Source organism: Tasmannia lanceolata, unplaced genomic scaffold, assembly GCF_043159265.1.
Source record: "Tasmannia lanceolata isolate RefF3 unplaced genomic scaffold, GAP_Taslan_0.1 ptg000015l, whole genome shotgun sequence".
In the NCBI taxonomy this organism is placed as follows: Eukaryota; Viridiplantae; Streptophyta; class Magnoliopsida; order Canellales; family Winteraceae; genus Tasmannia; species Tasmannia lanceolata.
This window is the reverse complement of record NW_027518692.1, coordinates 13,629,656-13,640,824: the sequence shown is the minus strand read 5'-3', so window position 1 is coordinate 13,640,824 and position 11,169 is coordinate 13,629,656. Positions and strand designations below refer to the sequence as shown.

Sequence of the window (11,169 nt, the reverse complement as noted above, 5' to 3'; positions counted from 1 at the left end):
TGCCTCGCTTTAGCAGGTTTCTGAATGGATGTTTCACTTCCTGGGCTATGTGACTTGCCTCCACTAGCTCATTGAATTCAGAATCGACATATTTAGTGCCACGTATCTTCATCAGCACTGCCTTTCCTTCTTCAAAGCGGCCACGCTCTATGAGACTATTGGGTGTGTCCACAACTAGGATTGACCCTAGTGTTAAGAGAAGTGCGGGGATCCCGGCAAGGCCTAGTGAAGCCGCCAGCCCCAGGGGTGGATGCTGCAAGTAAAAGGGTACGGTAAAGAAGGTCATTATCAAGGCCAAGAACAGAAGCCAACCAACCAAAAATACATCATAATCAGAAACAACAGAACTGGCACTATAGCATCAGAGCAACTATAACACTTCCAAAGCCAAGAAACAGAATCCAACCAAAACATAATTTTCTTTTGTAATCAACAACAATAACAATAGCAGCATACAACAAAGTTCAATGGGTTACTTGCATATAGACTAAATTCAAATTTAGTCGCAACCTTCCATAATGAGCTTTTCCTTTGAAGAAACATTGGATAGGTTAGAACCTAGAAACTATGTTGCATTAGTACAGGTAGAGTCAAACACATATATTAATGAGAGGAAAAATAATTCAAAAAATATTTTTTCGTCGCCCCGTGCATCGCACGGGACTGCAACTAGATTATTTAATGGGAGGAGAAATTAGAGTAGGCTCAGTTTATTTACAAGATGAGACTTAAAATCATGCTAACACGAGCTCATCTATCGATTTTCTTAAAATCGATGAAATATTTTACACTTTCAATAAATTTAAAATTTTTGAAACTAATCACGCACATCATAATGATCTCTTATGTTCCCATAAATTCAATACTGAGGAATTTTACAATGGATATATATAGACTATTAGATTGCTGGTTTTATGATTTCACTCAGAGTTCAAACAAAAGCATTTAAAAGCCTCCCATGCAAATAAATCCATGAAAACTATGTTTTTGTGACTGACACTCTTAGTTATACCACCGTGGTTACTTTCTTACAACTGAGAATTACCATAACCACTAATCTCACCAACTTTCTTGGGGTTAATGATCTTCTTCATCTTCATCCACGAACCTCTTCCAGTACCAGTGTTGCTTCCACACCCGCTCGGTCATCTCTTCAATGGGGATGTCTTTAGTCTCAGGGAGAAGGAAGAGGAAAAGAGGGACATTACCAAGACCCATGCGGAGAAAAAGAAGAAGATGCCAAACTTGAAGTGGCATAGCATGGATAGGAAGGCTTGGGCAATTACAAAGGTGAAGAGAAGGTTGACACACACTGTTAGGCCCAATATTGGTAACAGATGAGGCAGTGACAAAGGAGCTGATCTGGCGGGTCCAAACTGCTGAACTGATTGAGAATTATGTCCTCCACAGAAGTACACGAGGTCAGAAGACCTACCCGGAGTCGTAGCTCCGGATGGGCCCTTCGACACTCAAGTCAGTAATGGGCACAAAATTGGGAAAACTAAAGCTAGAGATGATGGCTTTTTTAGGGATTCGATCCCCTACCTTTGAGCCTTATGAGGCTTTTTATAGTGGAGTTTTGGGTATTGGATTACCCTTTTGACTTTGGGGACAGATGCAGCCTATTGGTGGATCAAACTTTACCCTTTCCTTCATGCCCTTGGACAGGTGCAAGATTGTGGTTGGGCAAGGTTTACACTCTTTCTTTTTTTATGTAGTAATGACCCTATTACCCCTTGTTGGGTGATGAGCATGTGGGCTTGCCTTGGTGCCACATGTTGATCCGTGAGTGGGGGATCTTTTTACCCCCCATCAGATGCCCCCCCACTTCCTTAGACCGGTGAGGGGTGAGGAAGTAGTTGTGCACCATAGCTTCAACAGTTTGTCTTAATATGCTTATCTTCTAGGTCGGCCATGGTAGGTCGGTTGGCTCAGGTCGGCTGGCTAAGGTTGTCCGGATCAGGTCGACGGATTCAGGTCAGTTGGCTAAGGTCGGTCGGCTGGTTCACGGATTAACTGAAAAATGTTTCAGGTCGGCGAGCTCAAGTCGTTTGCCTCAGGTCGGCCGAAAAATCATTGAGCTACAACTTAGCCTCCTGCGGGTTAAGTTTTACCGACACGTTATATCCAGTTTAGCTGGAGATGTTGTGAACGGCTTGAAGAACTGGATTTTGAGGCCAAATATCATGGTAGGCCGGAGATGTTCTGAACGGGTTGAAGAACTAGATTTTGAGGCCAAATATCCTGGTCGACCGGAGATGTTCTGAACGGCTTGAAGAACTGGATTTTGAGGCCAAATATCCTGGTCGGCCATACTTGTTCTGCACGGCCGTATGAACTGGATTTGCGAGCCAAATATTCAGTTCGGCCTAAGTCGTTCTAGTCGTCTTGATGAACTAGATTTGAAAGCCAAATATCCTGTTCGGCCATGTTCTTCACGGCCGGATGAACTGGATTTGCAAGACAAATATTCTGTTTTGCCTAAGACGTTATGGTCGTCTTGATGACCCGGATTTGGAGGCCAAATATGATGTTCTGCCTAAGACATTCTGGTCGTCTTGATAAACTGGATTTGGAGGCCAAATATGTTGTTCGGCCATACTTGTTCTGCACGGCCGGATGAACTGGATTTGCATGCGAAATATAATGTTCGGCCTAAGACGTTCTGGTCGTCTTGATGAACTGGATTTGGAAGCCAAATATCCTATTCGGTCATAGTTGTTCTGCACGGCAGGATGAATTGGATTTGCAAGCCAAATATTATTTTCAGCCTAAGATGTTCTGGTCGGCTTCAAATGACTAGATTTTTGTCCAGTAGCGAATCGCGCTATATCCTGGTCGGCTTCAGATGACCAGAATTTTGTCCTGTAGCGAATCGCGCTATATCCTGGTCAGCTTCAGAAGACCAGAATTTTGTGTTGCAGCGGATGGCTCTATATCCTGGTCAGCTTGAGATGACCAGAATTTTGTCTTACAGCGAATCATGCTATATCTTGGTCGGCGTGTGATGACCACAATTTTATCTTGTAGCAGATGACGCTATATCCTGGTCGGCTTGAAATGACCAGAATTTAATCTTTTAGCAAATCATGCTATATCCTGGTCGGCTTGAGATGACCTGGATAAAGCGCAATCTGCTAAAAGACAAAATTGAATCTTGTCTTGAAGCGAATCACGCCATGTCCTGGTCGGCTTCAGATGACCTGAATTTTGTCCTGTAGCACATCGTGCTATATTCTGGTCGGCTTTAGATGACCAGAATTTTGTCTCGTAGCGAATCGTGCTATATCCTGGTCGGCTTCAGATGACCAGAATTTTGTCTCATAGCGAATCGTGCTATATCCTGGTCGACTTCAGAAGACCAGAATTTTATCTTGTAGCGAATCACGCTATATCCTGGTCTACTTCAGATGACCATAATCTTGTCTTCTAGCTCATCACGCTATATCCCGGTTGTAGACACCCCATTTTGCTCTACCTTAATCGATAAAGAAATTAGGGTTTGTTTTCCGTCGGTTTTCCAATGTCTTTCTTTCCCGCATCCGTTTGTTACATTTCTAAATATTTTTGGTCGTTTCCGTCGTGTTTCGTATTTTCCCGCTAAATGTTGAGAAGGATTATTCAGAAAAATCTAAACCAGAGAGAATTGGGACCCGTTTGGTGGGCCCGCATTGGGTGCTTCGATTAAATTTGGATCGAGAAAGTTGGACCCATTTGGTGGGGCCGCATGATGCATTTTGATTAAATTTGGACTCGTTTGGTGGGCCCGCATTGAACATTTGTTTAAAATCGAATCAACCGAGGGCCCACATTGTGGGGCCCGCGTTGTGGGGCCTCAGTGGGGCCTCTTGTGAGGCCTCTTATGAAGAGCAATGATGGTAGCTCTCCACTAAGAAACATGATGGGCCCTCCACTAAGAGCAATAATGATGGACTCTCCACTAAGAAACATGATGGGCCCTCCACTAAGAGCAATAATGATGGACTCTCCACTAAGAAACATGATGGGCCCTCCACTAAGAGCAATAATGATGGACTCTCCACTAAGAAACATGATGGGCCCTCCACTAAGAACAATAATGATGGATTCTCCACTAAGAGGGACAACATGATGAGCTCTCCACCAACATATCTCTCTCTCTCTCTTTCTCTCCCTATATATATCTCCCTTCCCATCCATAAGAGAGAGGAAAAAAAAAAAGAAATTTATCTTCCATTATCTCTTTCTCTTCCATTATCTCTTCTAATCACTCCCTCCAATCCCTTTCCTCAATATATTCTTCCATCCCTCTCCCTAATATTCTTCTTCCATTATCTCTTCACTCCCTCAATCACTCCCTCTAAACACTCCAGAGAAAGCGAAAGACGGCGGAGCGGATCGGCGGCGGCAGGATTTTTTATATTTTTTTGGATTGGGCGGAGATCTTCACCACAGGTAGGTGCATTGTTCTCAAAATATTTCTGTATTTTTCCGAATTTTTCTGATTTTTTCCGCAAATTGTGTTTTAAAAATGGAAAACTCTTCAAAAAACATCTTTTGACGAAGAAAAATTAAATTATATACCAAACAGATTCTAAAATTAATGAAATTTCGTGGGAAAATAATATGTTACTGATTCATTTTACCATGAATTTGTAAAGATTTTTGGAGTTTATTTGGTATATTATTTAATATTTTCTTTGAAACTTATCAGATTTTAGGAGAATTTTTACTAACATCAGATCATCATTAAAATTCATCAAATTTTTACAGTAGTCTTATCTTCCATATTACTTGTTACTGTAAAATTTTCGTGTGATTTAGATCTGTTTTAATATGGGATGTAGTGTTAATTTATAATCTGGTCTGGAAATTGTAAAATCCGAAATTGGTAGTAAATAATTTCTAAAATTCATGAAAATCTCACTGCATGCTATTTTGATTCATATAGTATTTCTGTAGAAATTTCATAGAATTTAGAGTTATATTTCTACTAGTTTATGTGTTAATTGTGCAATCTGGACATTTAATGGTTTAATCAAGATTAAATGTGAATTTAATGTAAAAATATGCAAAACTCATCCTGTAAGCTACATACATTTTCATCTTGCTGCTGTAGAAATTTCAAATCATTTCGAATTTATTTGCAACAATTTCACTTGTAAAACCGCTCATATGCTTAAAATTGATAAAATCCATGGAAAATTCGAAATTAATTGAAAATCATATAAAAATTCCTAAAGAACTTTAAAATTCTGTCACATGTTCACTCCTTAATCCATTGAAACAGAAATTTTAGAATCTTTAGATTTTCCTGGAAAAATGGCCCGTGCATCCATAATCGTATCCCAATTGCAACTTGATCTTTGACAATTTGAATATTTAAGTTATAGCATGTTGTTGGCTCCGAGGTTAGTGTCCACGGAAATCCTGAGATTCTGCCAGGCAATAAGATGCTATAACCTAAGTATTAAATTGCACAAGGAAAGAGCGCACGATTCCCTCCTTTGGATGCCATTCAAGGCCGAAATTGGTGAACCCTAGAACCATTGGTAATCCTTAAATGTCTAGAAACTGAAAATCTTCGAAATCTGAAACTCATTAACCTCGAGAACTTAAATCGATTTATCTTGTGTCTTTCGGAACCATTGGATTATGGTTTCCAATCTAAGAACCATTAGAGCCCAATTTAGGAACACTGGTGTCGTGCCGTGTCCTAGGTTTTAGGGAGTCCTAGAGTTAGGAGTCCAGCCTCATCACGGACGCTTGCTATGAATAGCAACCGTACCATAGGTCTAGTTACACTAGTCACCCGATCTTTCCCTAGGACAAGCCTAGTAAACTAGGATGTAGGCAAAACCTGCATTAGTCTAAGGGACAACTTGCGTTCAGATAAGAATCATATAGCATCTTAGATGAAATCCTAAGATAATAAAATCCTCAACTTGAATTAAATAATTCCTCTTAAAACTGTTGAAACAGTCAAATCCGTCTAAGTCGGTGTCCTAGTTGAGTTAGGCATATGTAGCTTAGCTTAGGTGCACCGAACTACGTCGACTCTGATCCCAGTGAGGCTTGGGTACGTAGGCAGCTTGGATGTCTGACGGCATACCACCCGCGAGTCGGCACCACAACAAATTGTGGTGTTTTGTATATTAATTTTCTTGTAAATACTTAATCAAATCAGTTAGGGTTTTCCATGAAATTAGAATTCTAGGAGAACTTTCACGTAGAATGAATCCAGACAAATTAATAAATCAAGATACACATCTAGGATTCACATTGAAATTAGATTCTAGGATGCGTGTCACTTAGTTCGCACATTAACATAGAGTTGAATGAGCCATTTAAAATAAATTTAAAAGAGTTAGCTTTTGGAATCGAAGACCGATTATCGGACAAGAATGGTGCATGTGGTGGATAACTCCCCATACCTTCCATTCTCGTAACCAGGTAGCGAGTCTAGATTTCTGGTTAATTACGGGTCCTAGATCCCACATCTAGGTGGCGACTCTGTCAGTCTCTTTCGTGTGGAATTCGGATTGCCTTAGTGATCCCAAGTCCACAGGAAAGACGAATTCAAATCAATATTAAAATGCACACGCCAATCGCGTGGGAACGAGAGACCAAGAGAGAGAGCGCGGCGGCTCGCGCCCCACGCCCCTCTCGCGGGATCATGTCCCACAGTCTGGCGACTCTGCTGGGGACCACCTAACTTCATTAAAATTTCAAAAGATAATTCATTTGAATTTAATTTAACTGGCTCATAAAAACTCTATACTTGTTAGATTAGTTTGTCTCGTTTTATTTTCTCATCACATTTTACTCGAACTTAATTTAACAAAACCTGAAGGCATCATAGATTGCGCGAACTTATTGCACACACTTACATCACTTGCATCTAAACCCTTGCATTTCACATGCACACACGTCCTATTTTAGGAACCCGGAGTGTTATCTAGCATGGTTGACTGGGATTTCATCACCTGGTGCCTCTGTGCTAGAGAAGCATTCCACCCTTAGCCTAGTACCTTTATGGTGCGTAAACGGATCTCTTGTTCACGTACTGATACGCCGGACACTGGTACAGTATATCGAACATGGATTCGCGCTAAGGGGACTCTTGGCCTTACCCCTAGATTAACCCACACATGCATGCAGTATACGAACACATGTGCACCACATGTGTGAGCCTAGTTTAGGATATCTTACCCATTTGTGTCTAGATTAGGCCGTAGTCCATCTTCCAATGGCTACGATCGGTCCTAGGTACACAAACAAAGTCATGAGTCGAGATCCTCTCTCCACTCCGCTAGATTAGGATTAGGGTTGATGCCTTCAGGTAACACTGTTAAAATGTGCGAAGACTAAAAACTTTTCCTTTGGGGTTAGGATATAAATCCCATCATTTCCAAAGATCTCATAGGATTAGTCATTCATGATCTATCCGTTGAAAGCAATCTTATACTATCTCATCTAATCTCTTGATCGTGCGTCTTTCATTCTTCTGTCATACGATTCGATCGTATCTTCATGACATCCCCTAACTGGCAGGAGCAGAATCTCACAATCTTTCGATTATGCAATCTCATGATCTGATCATGCCTGGTCCAGATGATCCAATCTTGCTTGTACCCTTGGTCTTTTCTTACTCTAAGGGCAACCTTTTTCAAGAATATTTTGCTAAGTCCTTCAGAGTTCACTATCATAATCCTTGAACTAGGGGCGTTCCCCTATGCGAATCAGTAATCATGGTCAGTACAATTGTTGAGTCCGGTCTTACATTTCAAGGTCAATGCCTAGTCCAGGCAAGATATCTTCTGCTTCTCTTTTTTATTTAGAGTTGTGAATCCTAAGAATGTTCAGGATAGGTCATCAGATGTAATAGCCATTTCTTTAAATAAAAATTTCAGTTCCAAAAGTTCATTGGTGTCTGTTTCTTAAGTGTGCTTCTGATCTTAAAATAAGACTCCCTCATCAAATGAGGACAAAATTGACGAAACTCCACTTGAGTCACAACGATTACTTGAACAAGAGGAGGAGCGCCAATCTCAGCCTTTCAAAGATGAAATTAAAGTGGTAAACACTGGCACTGAAACCTTGATCCAGTAAATGCCGATTGAAAATACATTACCCTCTGAAGAGTGTGAAGAATTGGTAAACCCATTTTGAGGATAAAAAGATGGTCCGGTAAGTGTTACCATTAATGCCAAGAGAAAGACCCAGATAGAAGGTTCAAGAAAGAATGAAGTGAATATCATATGCTATGCAAGGGGCATGGAGTGGAAACAACTTTCATATTACCAATCAATGACCTTGGTTCTCAAATTCATAACATGAAGCCATCAAATTCGAGATAAGAAGTTCAAGAGCAAGCATTGAAAAGTGATCATCAGATATCAAGAGTTACAAATCCATAGATGGAGGATGTCGAAGAACAAGTTTCGCTCTATGAAAGTCGAAGGCACGTATTAGAATCTTGAAAGAAGAAGATTTATTATCTCTTACCTGGAAATGCCGTCAAACTCCGTAAAAAAAAGAAAAAGAAAATAAAAAAATAAATAATCAGTACCAGAGGGACTCTAGTAAACTAGATCGACTCCCAATCTGAACATCGGAAGGCCTCCTTTGGCCGAATAAATCCCAAAATCAGAACCCAACGTCAAAAGAATACTGGTTTGCAAACCCTTCGAGCCTAAATGAAATTTTCTTGAAAACCCATCAAACTAGGGGCATTCGCCCCGAACAACGCGAGACCTGATCCCTACACTGGGGTACGTAGGCAGCTCGGTTAAACTGAGTTCGGTCGATTCAAAAAAGAAAAGCAATTCAATCAATCCAAAAAAAAAAAAAAAAAAAAAGAAATTCAATCCTTTCAGAAAAAGAGGGACAAGTTCCTAAAGAAGAGAAGTCAATTATTCCAGAAAGAAGAGAAAAAAAAAATCAATAAACCTTCGAACAATTTATCTTCAAACTAGGGGCATTCGCCCTGAACTACACACGACCTGATTCCTACCTTGGGATATGTAGGCAACCTGTTCACAGGTTCGGTCGAAATCTTTGTTGAACCTTAAGCCATTCTTTGAAAAGCCCTATCCTACCTATAAAGTCCTTCCGATGTTCAGAACTAATGATCTAGGTCCCGAAAAAAAAAAAAAAAAATGATGATGAATAAAAAAAAAATGGAGTTTGAAGATCTGCTAGACTGAAAACCTGAAAGGGCGGTTTAGGCAAAATTTAAGATCATTCCCTGCTAAGTTGAAAACGCGAAAGGGCGGCTTAGGCAAAAGCTAAGGGGATAGCCTGCTGAATCGAAAACCTAGAAGGGCGGTTCAGGCAAAAGCTAAGGGGATAGCCTGCTGAATCGAAAACCTAGAAGGGCGGTTCAGGCAAAAGTTAAGGCTACCACGGTCCGCCAAGTTAAAAACCCTGAAGAGGTGACTTGGTCATGGTAAGAGAATCATTGTAAGAAGGCTACAGCCGGTATCAGGACTGAAGATCAACTGAAGTTCAAGCAAATTCAAGTGACATCCTCAAAACTGGGGGCATTGGAGCTAAGCAATCCTAGGAGTTGTAATTAAATCATTGAGGCATTACTATTTTAAGGAAAAAGTCCAGTGTTTACCAATTAAAAAAAAATATTCCTTGAAAGGATAGACTTACCAAATAAAACGTTAACTAAGTCAGAAGCATTACTGTGTCTGTCAGTGTAGTTAATCAATCGTTGTTATTCTATGTTCATTCCTTCAGAGCTCCTCAATCCTTTGAGTAGTGTCTTTTATCTAAGTTTTCTCTTTAAAAAGAGTCAATCGTCGTCCTTGTGTCCAAAATGATGCAACTGTCTCGGTGAAGGAGGCCCGGCTTCGTCAGCTCCCTGCGATTGTACCTGAAAGAGCTTGAGAATCCAGTCAAACAGCTTCATTTCAAAGATGATCAACTCAGAAGAGTTCAGAAGTAGAAACATCAGAAAGCCCAGCTTCCGTAATAAGATCATACCCCAGGAAGGCATCTTAAGCTTGGAAGAGCCTCAGATGCAATGATGGTCGAGCCAATTTCTCAGAAAGATGAACTGTTAAAATTCAGAATTTCCTTCCAGTTAGTTAAATACTTTCCTGGTCAAGAAATGTTTATCTAAACACCTATCAAGAGGCAAGTCCCACTTTTCCATGATTATATCCAAGAGAGCCGTTGTTCTAGATTACCAATTTCAAGTGTCTTGTTCAAGGTTTCAGTCATCCAAATCCCCAAAGACAAGACCAGCAGTCTCTTTGAGAAAAATCTTGTTGAAGTTTCATAAAAGTGTTTCTAATCCATTCTTGTTAGTAATGGTTCTTCGGTTTGCCGTTTCATCATTCGTCAAAGTCCTAGTTTCCGATATCTTTGTCAGGCACGATCTATAACATCCTCGATTTCATTAAGTTCAAAAAAATCAAAAATTCATCAAATCCAATCCTATGTCAAATTCAAGTTCATGAAAAATCTCTAAATTCTTCGTTATTGAATTCATCAATCAAAGCTATCTTGTTTCTTTGAGCCTGTTTGTGAACGGTGCCTCTTTTCTCGAGTCCATTTGTAAATGGTCTCGTCTTCTCCTTGAACCCGTTTGTGAACGGTGTCTCATTTTTCTGAGTCCATTTACGGTCTCATGTCCTCCTTGAGCCCGTTTGTGGACGGTGCCTTATTTCTGAAAAATCAAAAATTCATCAAATCCAATCCTATGTCAAATTCAAGTTCATGAAAAAACTCTAAATTCTTCGTTGTTGAGTTCATCAATCAAAGCTATCTTGTTTCTTTGAGCCCGTTTGTGAACGGTGCCTCATTTCTCGAGTCCATTTGTAAATGGTCCCGTCTTCTCCTTAAGCCCGTTTGTGAACGGTACTTCATTTTCTGAGTCTATTTGTGAATGGTCTCATGTCCTCCTTGAGCCCGTTTGTGGACGCTGCCTTATTTCTGAAAAATCAAAAATTCATCAAATCCAATCCTACGTCAAATTCAAGTTTATGAAAAATCTCTAAATTCTTCGTGGTTGAAGCTATCTTGTTTCTTTGAGCCCATTTGTGAACGGTGCCTCATTTCTCGAGTCCATTTATGAATGGTCTCATGTTCTCCTAGAGCCCGTTTGTGAACGGTGCCTCGTTTCTCGAGTCCATTTGTGAATGGTCTCGTTTTCTCCTTAAGCCCGTTTGTGAA

The 11,169-nt window shown here is 40.3% G+C and overlaps 1 pseudogene; it reads right to left on the bottom strand.

Annotated features, from left to right (window-relative positions):
- Positions 1–1,077: 1,077 nt before the first annotated feature.
- LOC143891743 (sugar transport protein MST4-like) overlaps positions 1,078–11,169 on the bottom strand; it is a 30,786-nt pseudogene continuing 20,694 nt past the window's right edge.